Below are 20,383 nucleotides of genomic sequence, written 5' to 3' on the forward strand. Positions count from 1 at the left end.
ATCATCAGCTTTCTCAGCCTAGAGTTGAGAATTATACTATCTATTGATTTGTGGAGAAAATGGAGAGTGTTGCTGTCAGGGCTACACTGAGAGGGTTTCTGGATGGCCTACTCCAAGAATTTGGCTCAAAGGCCTACTGAAGTCAGTTGCTTATAAGGCTATTCTGGATCAAATTGGGGCTAGATGTTCAACTGTGGCCTCTGTGGGGACCTCTAATTGGTAACCTGTCCAAGACTGTGTCTGTATAAGCACCAAGTCTGGTTGAAAAGCAAAAAAAAAAAAATTCAGTCGACCAATCAGTTGATCTATGCAAAATTGAATTTTTTCCCAACTTAACTGGCAGATTTTTTTTTCTTTTTTGGCCTGAATTGGCTTGAGCTGACTGCTTGTTTTGGCATCATGGAGAATCAGCCCAAGTTGGAGGCCACCGTGAGTTAATCTTGCCCACAATTGCAGTTTTAAGTGAAACATCCTATGTTTGACAAACTTGGCACTTACCTAGGGCTGATCCTGGTTTACAATTGTGTGAGGTTTGGAAGAAGCTGTTCTCCGTTTACTCAGAGAAATGGAGAAGAAAAGTCATGTCCTGCTTTGTTTGTTGCAGAAATTACATGTGGCTGCATTTTGGCAGGGTTCAGAGTACAACCCTCGCCTTCATTTCCTGAAGTTAGTGGTGCACGCCCGCTGGCTCTCTGGGATTCCCTACAGGAAATAGTGCATTAAAAATCATGGCATTTGTGTCTGGATGAGTTCAGGATGTCACCATCTGTAGAGAGTCCAGCACTTGGACAACAAGGTACATCTGTGTTTCAGGAAACAGCTGCAGCTCACTCATGCAGGCATTCTGTTAGCTGAATCTTCACCATCCCACCCAGACTGAGCTCCTCTGATTTTAGAGGCTCTAGACTCAAATCCAGAAATCCTAATCTTCTGGTATTGTAGAGCTGGTAGAGAACTTCAGGGATCTTCTTATCCATCCTGAAGGCAAGAAAACACCTTAACCATCTGAGTGGCAGGGAAATCAGGGCTGGAAATGGATTCCATTGCCTTATTCATTCATATTCAATCATCCATTCAATTAACTATGATGGAAGGAGCACTGACCTCAGAGTCAAAAGACCTTGGTTAAATTCCCATCTTTGCCACCTACTTTCTATGTGAATGAATTAATGAATGAATAGCATTTATTAAATGTTTACTATATGCTAGGCACTATGTATAAATATGTATATTAACATATGCATTTATATAATTTTCTTAGATTAATTTTAATTTGCAGTTCCAAATTCTCTCCCTCCCTTCACCTCTTCTACCATCCACTCGGAAGGTGAGAAAGACAATACCACATATATATATGTATATAATGTACACACAAAATCTGCAAAACATATTGCCACATTAGCCATGTTATTAAAAAAAAGACAAGAAAAATAAAGAAAATGAAATCAATATACTTCAGTCTACCCTCAGAGTTCATCTGTTTTCCTTCTGAAGGGTCATTTTTCATCATAGGTCCCTTGGAATTGTTGTGGATCATTGCATTAATCAGAGTAGCTAAGTTTTTATAGTTGATCATTATTAGGACATTGTTACTATGTACATTTTTCTGCTGCTTCTGTTCACTTCAGTTTGTGTCTATTCATATAAGTCTTCTCAGGTTTTTTGTGAACCCATACACTTCATTATTTCTTATGGCACAATAATATCCCCCACAATCATATATACCAAGTTGTTTAGTCATTTGGGGATACAAACATAAAAACAGAGTTTATCTCTCCTTTCTAGGAACTTAAGTTCTAACATGAGAAGACAAATATATACATAAATGGTGGCCAAAGAAGGGAGTTTTGGTTGGAACAGGGGCAGCCTCGAGGCATCATGTGGCCCTCTAGCTCCTCATGCATGACCCTTTGACCAAATCCAAACTGTGATTGATTATATGAAGTTTGAATTCAAAGGGCTGCATATGAGGACCTAGAGGACCATGTGTGGCCTCAAGGCTGCGGGTTCCCCACCTCGGAGAGTCACAGATACTGTGAGTTAATGAGTATGGATTCTGGAGGCTTTATGTGGCAGTTCAAGTACATTTAGGATAATGGTGGTAATAGTGGGGCAAGTTGATTCCTATCTCTGAACTTCAGGGGACATTGCTATGACTTTTCACTACCTATAGAGTTGTCAGGAAAGTGCTTTGTAAATCTTAAAATAACATATAAAAGGGATGTCATTTGATCATCTCGACCCTCAGGAATCTGGGGCTTTAGTTTAAGCTCCTCTCTTTTTGGACTGATTTGGCTAAGGAACCAAAATCACCTGATTAGCTGTTGAGCCTCTCAACTTTCTGAAATAAAAGCGCAAACACTGAAGAAGCAAGTCCCCAAATACATGCAGATGTAAAAATGTCCATTGAGCATAAGGGTTCTTTTTGGATGCCAAATTTCTTCTGGGCCATGAAGCTAATTATAGCATTTTGTGGCCTCAGGAAGGGACCTTGGAAGTCATTTGAATTGAAGCAGCCCATCCCCCTTGTTTTAATAATACTAACTCACAATTCTGAAAGGATCCAAGATTGACAACATATTTCTCTCACATCAACCAATGGAAAAGGAGTACAAGTACGACTAGCCCTATTTCACAGATGAGAAAATTGAGGTTCAGAGGAGCCAAATGATTTTCCTGTGTTCATGGGCAGGCAAAGAGCATTTATTAAGCCCCTACTGTATGCCAGTCACTGTGCTAAGCATAGAGCTAATAAAGGACAGATTTGGAGTTCTAACTCAAGGTCTCTGTCACCAAAGGCCACATTCTTTTCATGGCACAGAGATGATATCCTCCCTTCTCATCTCTGCCACCTGGCTTCCTTCAAGTCTTCTACATAAACCCCTTCCTGATTCCCATTAGTACTTTTGTTCTGTTTATGATTTCTAATTTATTCTGCATATAACTTGTTTGTGCATAGTTGTTGTCCCCCATTGGACAGTAAGCTCCTTGAAGGCAGGGACTATCTTTTGCAATTCTTTGTTTCCTCAGTGCCTAGCACAGTGCCTAGCACATGATAGGCACTTAATATTGATTGACTGACTGATGCTTCCTTGTCAGACTCATTTATAAATTTGGAGTCAAGGACCTTCACCCTCAGGCTCTTGACAATCTTTCTAACTTAATTTCATAGTACTGCCCTCCACATACTCTATATTCTAAGAAAACCTATTCCTATACCTTGGGTTCTGCTGGGTAGCTCTTCTTTTGTCCATATTCATTTATTTTATTTTTAATTTATGGAACAAAATAAGCATTTCCATAATATAGTATAATAAAAAAGATGATTGTGCATGAAATTGCAAATCTATATACAACTTGCTTTTACTTTTGAATATATAATAAAATTTTGTAAATTTATTTTTTTCTTCCCTCCTCCTCCCTGCCCTAGAGATAGTCACCATTAGACACAAATAGGTGTGTATATATGTATATTAAACATATGTGCACACACATATATATACACATATGTATATATGTATAAAATTGTTTTATACATACTTCTATTTATCAGTTCTTTCTCTGGATACAGATAATGTCTTTCTTCAGATGTACTTTATAGTTAATTTGGTTATTTATCAAAATCAAAATGACTTATTTGCTCCAAGTCATTCTTAAAACAATATTGCTGTTATTATATATAATGTTCTTTTAGTTATACTTATTTCACTCTTCATTATTCCATGTAAGTCTTCCCATGCTTCAAAACTCAAGCCATATTTTACCTCGTACACTACTTCTTTGTGTAGAAATTATTTCCCAACCTTTGTGTGAATCTTCCTTGAGGTCAGGACCTGTATTATATATATATATATATATATATATATATCTTTATCTTCAAAACTTGTGTGTGCCTCAGTTTCCTCAGTTTTAAAATGAATATAATAAGAACACCAACCTCATAGGGATTTTGTGCAGATCAAATGAGATAATGTTGGCAAAATCCTTAGCATGGTGCCTAGCACATAGTAGGTGCTTAATAAATGCTTGTACTTTTCCATTCCCCGCCATCACTGCAAAAAGGAGGGGGACACAGGAGGTAATAAATGATTTTTTTATCTGAGTAGAACCAAGAAGCTAAGGCTCAGGTAAAGAAGAGTGACTGATCAGATGAATGGTTTTGTTGTGGCTAAAACTGATTCTGGAGTCCCTTCCTCCTGCTTCCTAATCCAATGTGATTTTGTTTGTTTGTTTGCAACATTACAGGAGTTCTTTGGGATCCAGCTAGAATCAGAGCTGGCATAGCTATCATGGCCTCTCAAGATCCACACTCTAGGGATACTCAGATGATTAGATTTTGCATCTCTAGCACCTAACACTTAGAAAGGCAATGAGCATGGTAGAGCATGATACTGTTCAAACAACATTTGACTAGGAATAAGACAACCTGGATTCAAACTCTAGTTCTGCTAATTTGTGACCTTAGACAAGTCACACCCCTTCCCCATGCCTCATTTTTTCACCTAAAACTACAAACATTGCACTAAGATGGAGGAGTAGAAATACACACAGATGCTAGCTCCAAACCCTCAGCCCATAAAATATCTGTAAAGAAGAACTCCCAACAAATTCTGGAGCAGCAGAAGCCACAGAACAATGGAGCGGATGAGATTTCTATTCCAGAGAGACCTGAAAACTGGATGTGAGAGGTCCATTGCGCACAGACCCGGAGCAGAGCCCAGCCCTGCCTTGACTGTGTGGCACCCAGAGGAGCAGATCCAAGCAGGTTTCAGGGACAGAATCTCCAGCTGCTGTGCAGGTCCCTCCACCCACAGGTCACAAGGGTCAGTGAGAGGGTCTCTTTGGCTGGTGGAGAGGAGAGTGGGGTGTCCCCATAACTCAGGCCCCCTTGGGAGGCAGCAGCAGACGCAGTAGCAGACAAGGGCTCCCAAAGCAGGCAGGAGCTTGGATCCATTGTTGAGGGAACTAAGCCCTGAGTGGCAGCCCTGCCCCTACCTGAGCACCCAAACTTAATCTCACACTGAATAGCAGCCCCGCCCCCGCCCAAAGCCCTGAGGCTGGGAAGCAGCATTTGAATCTCAGACCCCAAGTGCTGTCTGAGCAGATCTGGAGGCATGGTGGGTGTGGAAAGAAAACTCAGAAGTCAAGCCACTGGCTGGAAAAATGCCCAGAAAAGGGAAAAAAAATAAGACTGTAGAAGGTTACTTTCTTGGTGAACAGATAATTCCTCCCTTCCTTTCACATGAGGAAGAACAATGCTTACCATCAGGGAAAGACACAGAAGTCAAGGCTTCTGTATCCCACACATCCAAAATAAATATACCATGAGCTCAGGCCATGGAAGAGCTCAAAAAGGATTTTGTAAGTCACGTAAGAGAGGTGGAAGAAAAACTGGGAAGAGAAATGAGAGAGATGAAAGAAAGGCATGAAAAGCAGGTCAACACCCTGCTAAAGGAGACCCAAAAAAATGCTGAAGAAAATAACACCTTGAAAAACAGGCTAACTCAACTGGCGAAAGAGGTTCAAAAAGCCAATGAGGAGAAGAACGCTTTAAAAAGCAGAATTACCCAAATGGAAAAGGCAGTTCAAAAGCTCAGTGAAGAAAATAGTTCTTTCAAAATTAGAATGGAACAGATGGAGGCCAATGACTTTATGAGAAACCAAGAAATCACAAAACAAAACCAAAAGAATGAAAAAATGGAAGACAATGTGAAATATCTCATGGGAAAAACAACTGACCTGGAAAATAGATCCAGGAGAGACAATTTAAAAATTATGGGCCTACCTGAAAGCCATGATCAAAAAAAAGAGCCTAGACATCATCTTTCATGAAATTATCAAGGAAAACTGCCTTGATATTCTAGAACCAGAGGGTAAAATAATTGAAAGAATCCATTGATCACTTCCTGGAAGAGATCAGAAAAGAAAAACTCCTAGGAATATTGTAGCCAAATTCCAGAGTTCCCAGGTCAAGGAGAAAATATTGCAAGCAGTCAGAAAGAAACAATTCAAGTATTGTGGAAATACAATCAGGATGATACAAGATCTAGCACCTTCTACATTAAGGGATCAAATGCCTTAGAATATGATATTCCAGAAGTCAAAGGAACTAGGATTAAAACTAAGAATCACCTACCCAACAAAACTGAGTATAATACTTCAGGGGAAAAAATGGTCATTCAATGAAATAGAGGACTTTCAAGCATTCTTGATGAAAAGACCAGAGCTGAATAGAAAATCTGACTTTCAAACACAAGACTCAAGGGAAGTATGAAAAAGTAAACAGCAAAGAGAAATCATAAGGGACTTACTAAAGTTGAGCTGTTTATATTCCTACATGGAAAGACAATATTTGTAACTCTTGAAACTTTTCAGTATCTGGGTACTGGGTGGGATTACACACACACACATGCACACACACACACATATATACATATATGGGGAAAGAGAGAGAGAGAGAGAGAGAGAGCACAGGGTGAGTTGAATAGGAAGGGATGATATCTAAAAAAATAAAATTAAGGGGTGAGAGAGGAATATATTGGGGAGAGAAAGGGAATAATGGAATGGGGCAGGTTTTCTCTCATGAAAGAGGCAAGAAAAAGATTTTTCAATGGAGGAGAAAGGGGGGAGGTGAGAGTGAAAAAGTGAAGCTTACTCTCATCACATTTGGCTTAAGGAGGGAGTAACATGCACACTCAATTTGATATGAAAATCTATCTTACACTACAGGAAAGTAGGGGAGAAGGGGATAAGTGGGGTGGGGGAAATGATAGAAGGGAGGGCAAATGAGAGGAGGGAGTAATTAGAAGTAAATACTTTTGGATAGGGACAAGGTCAAAAGAGATAATACAATAAATGAGGGGCAGAATCCAATGGAAGGAAATATAATGTCTTACACAACATGACTATTATGGAAGTTTTTGCAAAACTACACATATATAACCTATATTGAATTGCTTGCTTTCTCAGTGGGAATGGGTGGGGAGGGAGGAAGGGAGAGAAGTTGGAACTCAAAATTTTAGGAACAAATGTTGAGAACTGTTTTTGCATGCAACTGGGAAATAAGAAATACAAGTAATGGTGTATAGAAATCTATCTTGCCCTACAAAAAAAGAGAGGATTCCCCAATTGATAAATGGTCAAAGGATATGAACAGGCAATTTTCAGAGGAAGAAATTAAAGCTATCTATAATCATATGAAAAAATGCTCTAAATCACTATTGGTTAGAGAGATGCAAATCAAAACAACTCTGAGGTACCACATCACACCTATAAGATTGGCAAACATGACAGAACAAGAAAATGATAAATGCTGGAGAGGATGTGGGAAAGTTGGAACACTAATTCATTGTTGGTGGAGCTGCGAGCGCATCCAACCATTCTGGAGAGCAATTTGGAACTATGCCCAAAGGGCTACAAAAATGTGCATACCCTTTGACCCAGCAATATCACTACTAGGACTATATCCCCAAGAGATCATAAAAATGGGAAAGGGTCCCACATGTACAAAAATATTTATAGCAGCACTCTATGTAGTTGCCAAAAACTGGAAGTCAAGGGGATGTCCATCAATTGGGGAATGGCTGAATAAATTATGGTATATGAATGTAATGGAGTACTATTGTGCCATAAGAAATGATGAACAAGAAGACTTCAGAGAGGCCTGGAAGGACTTATATGACCTGATGCTGAGTGAAAGGAGCAGAACCAGGAGAACTTTATGCACAGCAACAACCACAGTGTGTGAGAGTTTTTTCTGGTAGACTTAGATTTTTGTAATAACACAAGAACTTCTTACCAAAAAAAAAAAAAAAATCCCAATGGAGGATCTCAAGGCAAAATGCCTGCCACACTCAGAGAGAGAAATATGGAAGTCACTCACATATTGTAGCAGATCATGTTTGTGTATGTGTATGTGTTTGTGTATCATGTTCTGATTTGTTATACGATTTCTTTCATTTATCTTAGTCTGACTACATAGCATGACTATAGTGAAAATATACTCAATAGGAAAGTATATGTAGAATCTATACAGAATTGATGCAGTCGTGGGGAGGGAGGGGGGGAGTGGGGGGTAGGTGGGGGGGATAAAATCACAATTGTATGGCAGTGATTGTTAAACATTACAAAATAAAAAAAAAGAGAAAAGAAAAAAATAAAAAAATAAAAAAAGAGAGGAGATGGGGATAAGGGAAGGGAGGGGTGTGATACAAGGGAGGGTAGATTGGGGGAAGAGCTAATCAGAATGCATGGGGTTTTGGTGGGGAGGGGAGAGAATTTGGAATTAAAAATTTTGTTTAAATGAATGTTGAATACTAAAACTAAACAAATAAACGTAAAAAATTACATCAACAATACAAATATAAAAAAGTGAAACAGGATTTTCTATTTGATTCAGTAACACTGGCTTCCTTGCTTTTCCTTGCACAAGATCCTCCATCACAACTCCAAGCACTTTTTCTGGCTATCTCCAATGCCTGAAATGTTCTCCCTCCTCATCTCTGCTACCCTGACTTCCTTCACATCTCACCTTAAATCAGCAAGATTCCTTTCATGGTCTCCATCAATGCTAATGCCTTTGCTCTGAGATTGCTTCTTGGTATCCCCTGTACATAGTACAGTGCCTGGGAAGGAGAAAGTGTTTAATCTTCTTGTTGTTCACTCAATTTTCCAGCCAAATCATCTCATGAGAGAGACTGAATCCAAAAGTGAACCCCAGAATTCATGCTCTTTGTCACAGGCTGTCATTCACCACCCTACTTTCTACCAAGGAAAGTCTCAAAATGGCAGCTGAAAGTTGTTCTGTGGAAGAGCAGAGAGAATGAGAAAAATATAAGAGAAAAGCAAAACAAAACTGAGATCTTATGAATTAAAACATACCCTAGGAAAATCAATCAATCAATGAATCAGCAAGCATTTACTAAGCATCCACTATGGTACAAGTACTGTTAGGCATTGAAGAGATAAAGTAATGGAAGCAATACCTGCCCTCAAGGAACTTGCTTTCTATAGGGCAGAACAAGTATAGGTAGTCAAAAAATAAAATGTATATAAAAGGTAAGACAAAGTATTTTTTGAAGAGGCTAAGGAGTATCACTAATAACTGGGGAAATGAATTTTATCCTACCAAGAGATCAGCTTTTGATTCCTGAAGCTCCAATTAGTCATCAACTCAACTCATAGCCAGAAAATGACTGCAGGAACCTCTCCTCTGGAGCAGTTCCTGTCCCTGTTGCAGACATGAGTGTGGAAGCTACTTTGTGACTCCATGGAGAAGATTGTTAAAATGCAGCTAAATATTAATTAGAGGCAGTCATATTGTTAATAGTCCAACTTGGGGATCTTCTGTGCTTGGTGCATATTAATATGACTCCTGCAGCTAGCCCCTCTTGCTCTACACAGAAAAGTGGGGCCTTTCATCTTAAAAAACAGTACAAAAACCCCCTCTACCTGGTAAATGGGTCCTTGTTAAAGATGCAGTAGGAGGGTCTCAGTGGAGCCAAAGACTTGCATTAGAATTTCCTAGGTTCACAGAATCGGAGAGTTAGAGTGACACACATTAAGGGTGTACTTATAGAAACAAAATGTATCTTTCCACTTTGTCGCAAAAATAGATAAACTGGACATGTAAACAGCACTTGTTTATGTTCTTTGAGTTGTCTAGGAATTATGATGGTATGATATGGATAATTCTTCCTAGGAATATAGAATTAGGGCTGGAAAAGACTGAAGGGACCATTAAGGTCAACCTTGCCCCTTATTTTACAGGTGAGAAAAATGAGGTTCAGAGAAGGCTCACATAACTAGTGAGTGTCTGAGGAGGAATTAGGACCTGGATCTTCCTTATCCACTATGCCACACTGGATTTCTTCATAATCTACAAAACGATGAGTGACCCACGAAAGCCAAAGTCACAACCTGTAGACTAACTCATGACAACCTGTACAAAAAACCTATCCCATTTCATCTCACTGGATTCATGAGTTTAATTCAATAAGGGCAGGATCTGGGAGAGGGGCAAGCATGTGCAGACAACTGCATGGTTTGATGGGAAGAGGACTACATTTATAGTCAGGGAACGTGGATTCAAATTCTAGCTCTGCTGCCTGAGTAACTTTGCATGAATCACCCCAGCCAAGTCACTTAACTTCTATAGCTACCAAGTAGAGTACAAGCTTGCAATGATTAGAGCACTGCCCCTGGCAATGCCTCAGTCATTACTAGCTGGGTGAGCCTAAGCAATCACTTCACCTCTGCCTGCCTCAGTTTTCTCATCTGTAAAATGGGAATGATAAAAGTACCTACCTCCCAAGGTGATAGTATGTAAGTAAAATGAGGTAATATTTGTCAGGCATTTTGCAAACCTTCAAGTGCTATATAAATGCCATCTATGATTAGCTTCCTTATCTGTAAAAAGAAGGGAGTCTAATGGTGGCTATCTCTACAGTGAAGAGGAAGGCGGAGGTAGAGGGAAGGAATAAAAAGAAATTTCCATGATAACTGCTGTATATTTAAAAAGAATAGCAAGTTGTACATTGCAGATTTGCACTTCCATGTGCAATCATCTTTTTTTATACTGTTATGGAAATGCTAGTTTTTTATTCCATAAATTAAAAATAAAATAATTTTTTTTAAAAAAAGAAGGGAGTTGGACTATGAAACCTTCAAGGTCTCATTTACTTCTAAATCTATGCATCTAAAAAATGGTTCATTTGAATAAGATCTGGGGGTTTGAGTGAAGTGCAAACTCAATGTGAGTCAAGTGTATGTCATGGAAACCAAAGAAGCTATTGTTTTCTTAGGCTATATTAAGAGAGCCAGTGTCCAGAACAGGGGAGTTTTGTATTCAGTTCTGGGCATCACATTTTCAGAAAGACATTGACAAACTAGGATGTGTCTTGAAGTGGAGCAGGTTGCTTGTTCAGACATGTGGTACTTGTTGTGAGTTAGCTGTTTAAATCCACAGGGCAGTGAGGGGCCTAAGGGCCATGTGCTATGAAGAGTAGCTGAAAACATTAGAGATGTTTAGCTTGGAGAAGAAGAGACTTGGAAGGGACAGGGTGCCTCCATTCATTCCCTTGAAAGACTTCATGTGGAAGAAAAGGATGAGATTTATTTTGCTCAGTGTTACGGGGATGGCATTGGAGCAATAGGTCACTCTGTCAATAAGTACCTGGAATGGACCAAACACTGTGCTAGGCACTGAAAATATGAAGAAAGGTCAATGGCAGTCCCTGTTCTCAAGGAGCTCACAGACTAAAGGGGGAGGCAACATACAAACAGTTGTGTACAAACAAGCCACACACAGAATAAACTGGAAATAATTAACTGAGGGAAGGTACCAGAAGTAAAGGGAATGGGGAAAGGTTCCTATAGAAGGTGACACTTTAATTAGGACTTGAAGGAAGCCAGTAGATGAAGATAAGGAGGGAGTGAGTTCCAGGCATGGGAGACAGCCAGAGGAAAGGTGCAGTGTCTAGAGATTGTTCATGAAATATAAAGGAAGCCAGGGTCACTGGATCACAGAGAAGGTAGGGGGATGTAAGGCATGACAAGACTAGAAAAAGGGATTGAGGGACTATGAAGGGCTTTGAATGCCAAATAAGATTTTCTGTTTCGTCTTGGAAGTGATAGGGAGTCACTAGAATTTATTGGGGGGGAAGGGGCATGAAAAAGTCAAACCTGTGCTTTCAGAAAGTCACTTTGACAGCTGAGTAGAAGATGTGGACCAGAATAGGGAGAAATTAGCAAGCAGACCAACCAGCAGACTGTTGCGATGTTCCAGGCTCAAGGTGATGAGAGCCTGCCTGCACTAACGTAGTATCAATGTCAGAGGAAGAAGGGAGCTTATACAAAAGATGGGTAGAAGTCTAGGCTCTACAGTTGTAAAACAAAATGAAGGAATGAATAAATGAAAACTAAGAAGAAACAAACAAGAAGAACAAAAACAAAACTCTGTTGGAGCTATCCAAAAATGAAGCGAGTTACTTGGAGATATAGTGAGCTCCCCAACATTGTTTCCTGAAAATGTGGTAAAGAGAAATCTTGTTCAGGTCTAGGTTGGGCTAGATGGCCTCTGAAATTCCCTCCAAGATTCTGAGACTCTGTGGTTCCATGATCCTGAGATAATGATACAGATCATGGCATAGATGTGGTGTCTTCCAGGAAAATGGCCCAGCATCTGGTGATGTTATTTATTGTTTCTGGACTCAAATACAATTTAATTCATGCCAATAAAGATTTATTAAGCATCTAATGTGTGCAGAACATAATATAGGTGCTACGTGAGCTACAAAGGTTAGGGAAGGCAAGGTTTCTGCCCTCATGGAGCTGATAATTTAATGGTAGCCCAGAATAGCACCCCCTGTTGTATAAATTGGTACAAATACTACTTAAGGAAGGGAAACAGAGTCTACCAATTGCCTGGCTCCAAATTTAATAGTTCATTGGCTTTTCCACATCTATTTCCCACAGACTAGGTAAACATGAAAGGCCTAAGAAGGAAAATAGGTTAGGTAAGAACATAGCAACAATTACATTTTGAGGGAGTTTATTTGGGTATGTTTGACTTCTTCAGTTAAAATGACCATTCAGATCATTAATCATGATAAACACATTCATTGCATCTGTATCTGATTTCCTGATTTTTCCTAATGTTCACTGTTCAGTGAGACTGGAGAATTAAACAGTAAAATCCAGATCTTGCATCTCCCTCCCCCCTTTCCCTTTGGGCCTTTGTTTATTCTATCCAATTCCTAAAACTGTTGTCACTCTCATAGGAATATAGATCTATCTATCTATCTATCTATCTATCTATCTATCTATCTATCTATCTATCTATCTATCTATTATCTATCATTTATCTATTAATCCACCTCTGTCATTTATTTCTCCCTGTCATCTATCTATCCATTGATTCTCTCTCTTCTCTCTCTCTCTTCTCTCTCTGTCTCTTCTCTCTCTCTCTTCTCTCTCTCTCTCTCTCTCTCTCTCTCTCTCTCTCTCTCAGCTCTCAACAGAATTATGGTCCTAAGATTTCAAACCATGCAGCAAATGTGTGAACTGGGAGAATGTGCCTCTCTTCATCCTATGTTTTTATGAAACATCCAACCATAGAAAAGCAGACCTGCCAATCAAGAAACAGGGCAAATGCCCTCTGAAGCAAGTCATTTTGTTTTTCCCTTCTAATTGTGAGAGTTTCCTCTTAAGTTCTTTAGCAAGCATTGTTCAGAAAGGAAACGAGAGATACAGGGACAGAGACAGGGAGATACATTAGCATTCTATAATAAAGTAGTTCATGGCACAATTAAAATGATGTAGTAGAAAAGTAACATGATATGCTGAATTTAAATAACGAAAGCTGATTAAGGAGGACATCAGAATTAAATGCTTGATGGAATTGACATAACCAATCCAAGATGGCTGCCCCAGGTTTCAGCTGAGAAGTTTTGCCAACCGTTGATATTTTCCAGGCAAATTTGTTGATAGATAAAACATTTTTATAGACTTTCCATTATTTCTTGTAGCCATCAGTTTTTAATTTTCTCTTTCTAGTTAATATACTTGTGTATAATTTAAACAGAAAACTGTTCTGTTTCATCATAAAAGATTTGCCTGTTACTTTGGCTGCATAAATCAAACGGACAGCGAAACATTCTCAAACTTGTTTTTTTAAGGCATTTGTTGACAACAACAGGAAAAGAGATCACAGACACCGCCAATAAGCGTGGACATCAATTATTTTTTAATTGTATAGGAGTACAGTACACTAATTAAAACTAGTATATCTTGCAATGCCAAAGGCAAAATTAATTATTAATTTTTATTAATATTCAGAAGTAGCACAAGGAATGCATTAATAAAGATTTGGAGGTTGCAACTGAGATCTTGTTTAGCTTTATAGTTTAGTAAAAAAAAGATACGTTGGCTAAATCTGAATCATGAAGCAAGCAAGGGAGAGATTGTATTTATTGGCATAGAACATACTCTTCAGAGTGGTGATTCAGTGACAGAAGAAGAGATGGAGAGGGAGATTTTTGAAAATCCCAAATTTTCTACAACTGTTTGACTTGACAACTCCACATTCATGTGTTAAATTGCTATTGTTACCGTGGACACTTTTGGTTATTAAATTGGATATTAAGCCATCTTGATTTGACATTCAATAATTCATTTAGCAGCCTTACTCAGAATGTATTCAACTCACCAAATCCAAAAAGGCCAGAATAAGCTTAAGGCCCCTATGGAAGCTTATTTTCACAGTCACCAGCAACATTAAGTCTCTGGGACTTTCTTATACCTTCTGCTGTCCCAACGATAAAAGTAGGTCAGTAACATTTCCTGGATGTGATCATGAACCATACAGAGATACAATTACCAGGCATTTAAGGTGTGGGTGGGCCGCCATTTTGAATTTCATTTGATTTCAGATGGCTTAGTTCATGAAGAGCCTGATAGACACCTTTGTCATGCATGCTCCCTCAACATGGATAGACACAACTGTAACTAGATATTCTACCCACTAGACTTCATATCTATGATAAAATTTTTAACTAAGCCAGAAACAGAGGCAATAAGTAGGTGGGGCAACTATACCTGCAATCCCAAATCCATTGAATGTTTGATCAGCACTTCTCCAAGTATTTTCTCTTTTCATGTGCCTACCCCACTCTCTTGGTACAGTGTTACGGATTGCTCTGAGGAGTCTCAATCCTCTCTGCCCTGGTGATAAAGTCACTGAATCAGTTCACCATGGAGAACATGAAGACACATGCAGCCCAATTCTTCCTATTCACGGATCTTCATGGAGTGCAAAGGAGGGGAACAGAGCAGTAACAGCTATAATGAAACTATCAGAAGCATTAAGAAAAACTGTACAGTATAGCATATGCACAGTTCAGGCCTTTTCTTCACACCTCAGAATGCAACAGGATTACCCGTCAAACTCAATCTGTTGCCACACCAATGGGAATATACTTTTCTGAGGAAAGACTGTTTTCACCTGATGAGTCCACCATCCGATGCATGTCTCCTGTGAGGCTGATGGAATTCCCCCCACTACAGGAAAAGACCATATTATTCAGTCACGTACTGGAAGCTTCCCTGTAGAAAACACAGAAAGGTGAAACCACCCCTTGTTTCAACAGCCCCTGTTTGTCTTAGTGTCCCTGGAAGATTGAAATTACTATACATTTGGAGTCACCAAGAACATCTGGAAGGCCATATTCACTCTTGCTTTCTCTCTACCTTTTCTACCAAAATTCCAAGGGAAGAAACTGTCTATATTCAAGGCCTGCCTATACTGATGAAGTTACCTCTTTCAGGTAATGATGGGTAGGGCAATCCATAGAGAGAGTTTACACCCTCCAGAGTGGCACATTCTCCAGTGAAGGATGGTTGTACAAATGACAGGAATAAAATAGACAAAATAGGTCCTTGAGGCCCTAAATGATAATATTGATACTGTTATTCAAGGTTTGCAGGGCATTTTACATGCTCAACATTTGATCCTCACAATAACCATGGAGGTGAGCATGACAGGGGCATAGTGGATAGAATGCTAGGTTTGGAGTCAGGAAGATCTGAGCTTAAATCTGTCTTTGGATACTTACTAGTTCTGTGACTCTGGCAAGTCACTTAACCCTGTTTACCTCAGTTTCCTCATGTCTAAAATGAGCTGGAGAAGAAATGGCCAACCACTCCAGTATCTCTGCTAAGAAACCACCAAATGGAGTCATGAAGAGTCAGACCTGACTAAAATTACTGAAAAAAAAGACAACAAAGGGCTATGAGTTTTATTATCTGCATTCAGAAGATAAGAAACCTAAAACTCAGAGAATCTTAGTGATTTGTATGGGATTATATAGCCAACAAGTGACTACTGTGGGACTCAAATCCAAGTCTTCCTCACTCCAAGTTCCACAATGCAACCATTATGATACTTGGCCAAACACATCTTTGGATATCAAATCTTCTACTGATGAGAAGTAATTTGGTACAGGTGAGGAGTAAATCTCAGTGATTTTATTTCTCTTTTTACAATTGATTGAGAAAGGAATATGGTACAAATATTCTGTGGAGGAACTGAGTATGGATAGACAGATGTAATAATCATTTATTAATATGTGCCAGATAATATTCTAAGCATTTTGAAAATATTATCTCATTTGATACTCACAACAACCCTGAGAGGTAGGTGCTATTATAATTTCTATTTTACAGCTGAAGAGACTGATAGCAGCAGAAGTAAATGAATTGTCCAGGGTCACATGGTATTGGAAACTCATTTTGAACTTGGATCTTCCTGACTCTAGCCCCTGCACAACCTATTTGTCCAACTGAGTGATTACATTACCAGGACTGGGAGTGACACTCTTAGAATGGACTGATCCAACCTGCCAAGTATCAGCATTCCAAGAGGTCAATGCAGATCAAGACGAGTTTTGGCCCTGTGCAATAAGCAAATAGCAAATGAATAAACAAGAAGCTAGTTACTGTCTGAATGCTGTTCTCTTGTTAGATCATTTATCTTGGAATATTCCTAGTTGTCAGTTTTGATTGATCTTCATGTTTGGAGGATTTCCAACTCTACACTTTATTTTGTTGTGGGCAGGTGGTGTCTACAGGGCACTCACTGAAGCAAGAAATGGGCAATTATCCTGACAACTAAAGAATTTTTATTTTCAATTTGACTTATTTGTTTTCCTCATTTACACGAATCCAGTCATCACCATCATTGTCATTGATATTGGTTTTAAGATTTGCAAAGTATTTTGCATATATTATCTAATTATATGATCAGAACCTTGTGCTATTATGTCCACTTTGCAAAAGAAGAAGAGAGAGGCCCAGTGACTTCACCAAAGTCACATGGCTAATAAATGTTTCGAAGGCATGATTGGAATTGAAGCCTTCCTAACTACAAGTTTTTCTCTCTGTTTCTTATACCATGCTGCCTAGCATTAAAATGTTCCCTGCCCCCAAGCCCACTATGCTGTGGGGAAGAGGTAGGAAATAAAAAAAAAAAATCTGTTTACAAAACATATGGTCTAATTGGAGAGACAATCCTAACAGAATTAAAACAATTACAGCAAAATAAAAGAGAATGTAATTAATTGTTCATAGATTTTGACTGAGTCTTTAGAAACAAAGGAAAGGGAGAGGTCAGTGAAAGTCAGTCATCAAGTATTTATTAAGTGCTTATTATGTGACAGATAATGTGACTAAACGCCATGGATACAAAGAAGGGCAAAATATGATCCCTGTCCTCAAATAGGTCATACTCTAATGAGAACAGCAACATGCAAATTATCTATCCACTTCTCTATATATCTATATATCTATATCTATATCTATATATAGATATAGATATATATAAAATTTGTTTACATGTAAATATATATGTGGGCAGCTAGGTGGCACTGGGCTTGGAAGCAGGAAGATTCATCTTCCTGAACTCAAATCCTTCCTCAGATACTTACTAGCTGTGTGACCCTGGGCAAGTCACTTAACTTTGTCTTAGTTTCCTCATCTGGCAAACCACTCCAGTATCTTTGCCAGGAAAACCCTAAATGGGGTCACAAAGAGTCTGGCATGATAGAAATGACTCAACAAAAGCAAAATATATATGTACATACATAACCATGTATGCAAACATACACATATACTCATAATCAGTGCAAACAGAAGTTAATCTCAAGTGATAGTGTTGGAAGGAGACAAGACAATGAGGAGAATCAGAAAAGATCTATAGAAGTTCAAAATTAAGTTGAGTCTTGAAGGAAAACAGGAAAGCTAGGAATCATAAGAGGGGAGAGAGAATGTAGGGTTAAAATATAAAGCCCATATGCTGTCAGGGCTGCAAGGGACTTTAGAGGTCATCTAGTCTAAATGGGGAAAACTGAGATTCAGGGAGGTTAAGTTGGTTGTTCAATGTCCAACGGGAATGAATGGAGTCAGGACTGGAACTTATCTCCTTACTCCCTGTTTGGTGCTCTACACTGTTTTTCCAGTATAAACTCAGTCTACACGTCCTCTGAAACAGGGGGTAGAAGATAATCAGACTGTGTATGGATCCTTACTGATGGAATCTTGGCTTGTCTGGGCCCTTTCACTCTTTACTTTTAGTTACATGAGAATATTTCTTTAAATGCATGGTGGAAGCATTTTTTTTTTTTAACAATCAGTGTTTTAGGAGTCCTTGAGATTTTCTTTATTAGTCTAGGGGAAAAGTTAAGGGCATCAAGGACTATACTCACAGGAACATAAGGGTTTGAGTTTAGGGAAATGACTGAGTGTATACAATGGTAGGACCTGACCCCAAACCCTGCTTTCAAAGCCAATGTCAGGCTATTTCACTGTGTGAGGTACAGATGTCTGTGGAGAGATGGATAGGTCTCACCCTTCCCAATACTGAAGTCAAGCAAATGAAAGAGACTAATGTTCTCAAAGGCCTCGTCTTGATTATATAAAGAGCTCCTTGGCAGGAGTACCTCCGGTACCTAACATGGATCTCAAAAGCTTGTCTTACTAATAATGTTTAGCCCTTGTCCAGAGAAAACCTCAGAAGTTTTACAGCTGCAGAAAATCAAATGTTTTCTCAGGAATTTACTAGTGCTGTTCTGAAATGCTCCCCCTCTCTGAGAAGTTATGCAAGCACCCTTTCCCTGCCTTTGCTGAAATGTTCCTCCCTTGGGCTTCCCTGTTCACCTGTTCATTGCTTGGTTGGAGAAAGACATTGTGTTGACACTTACCACCTGGTCAACCGGTCTTTCCCAACTGGCTGGTTGTCACCTGCCTGAAGCCACTGGTTATTGGCCAGGTACTGAAGAGTTATTAACTTGCTCACTAACTGACAATTCACTAATCCCTGACTTCTTACTGGTTAATTCATCTCAAACATTCAAACCAGATGTGTACAACAGACTCAACGTTAGCACTCAATGCTAGTAACATTAACAGAATCAGAAGACCTGTATTTAAGTCCCAGCTTCAGCATTCACTAGCCCTTTGTCTCTGCATGTCTCTTCCTATCTCTGAGTCTCAGTTCTCTCATTTTTAAACTTAATTATTGTTGCCCTGACCATCTCTAAGGATTGTTGAATACACCCTTGAAACGTTTTTTTATTTTAAGTTGGATGGAGATAAGATCATGTGTGTGAAACTTGAGAAATAGTTTCTTGTTTCTCTAATAGCTAATAGTAGCTAACATTTATATAGCCCTTACTATGTGCTTGGCATTGTGCTAAGTCCTTTACAATGACTATCTCATTTGATCCTCACAGTAACCCTGAGAGATAGGTGCTATTATTATATCCCCATTTTACAGATGAAGAAACTGAGGCAAAGAGAGGTGAAGTGACTTGCCCAGGGTCACACAAAGGGTAAGTGTCTGACATTGAATTTGAACTCAGGTTTTCCTGACTCCAGCCCCAGTGCTCTATCCAGCTGTCTTGGGACTCTAGTGTCTCATAGCACTTTACATCTCTGTTGACACATCTCTTTCTATTTTGTATTATAGCTTTTCGTGTCCATTTGAACTCCTTAAGGGAAAGGACAAGGTGCTAGTTGCATTGGGGAAAAATATTGACTCTGCCCTGTTTCTTCCTCACGATTGCATCCCTGTTATGGTAAAGGAGTTAAGATAGGGAGGGCAAAGAGATGTCTCTTCCATGTGTAAATGCAGAGTGGACCTTTCTCAGTTACAGGAATCTACTTTCAGCTGATCTTAATAATCTTCCCCTGATGCCCAACTACTTGCTGGCCAGATATACCGTTCTTTTCTAATTCATAGTTAAGCCACTATGCAGGTACTATTAGCCTGATCTTAGTCAACACATAGGATCAGGATTTGGGAGTCTAATGCTCACATTGACTGTTATGGTATCTTACTCCACTGAACAAAAGTGCCAGGGGAGGGCCACCTCTATGGGGCTGAGAGAGTATAAAACTTTCTATGTCCCAGTTTAACATCTCTCTGTGCCCATACCAACTTTTCTGTCTAGGGAGTTTGGTTGGTTTGAATTTGTCCAATCAAAATCAGCTTTGAGACCGCAACCTATCACAGCCTAACCTTTTCCCTGAACTTTCTATATTTCACTAAACTTCAATCATATGACTTGGCATAATGGAGGAATATGGGAACCCCAAATAAGAACAAGGAGACATACTTAGATAAAGTATACAGCTTACTCTTGGAAAAGATTAAATAATGGCAATAAGTAATGCATCTAAAACATCTATCATGTGGCTATGTATCCTACCCTTTAAAACTTCTCTAGATAGTATATCAGTCATCCCAAACCCAAAAGTTTTTGGAAAGACTTGCATAAATTTCTCTTTCCCTTCTCACTACTCCCATACCCACTTTTCCAATGAGTGAACA

Source organism: Notamacropus eugenii, chromosome 1 (genome assembly GCF_028372415.1).
Source record: "Notamacropus eugenii isolate mMacEug1 chromosome 1, mMacEug1.pri_v2, whole genome shotgun sequence".
In the NCBI taxonomy this organism is placed as follows: Eukaryota; Metazoa; Chordata; class Mammalia; order Diprotodontia; family Macropodidae; genus Notamacropus; species Notamacropus eugenii.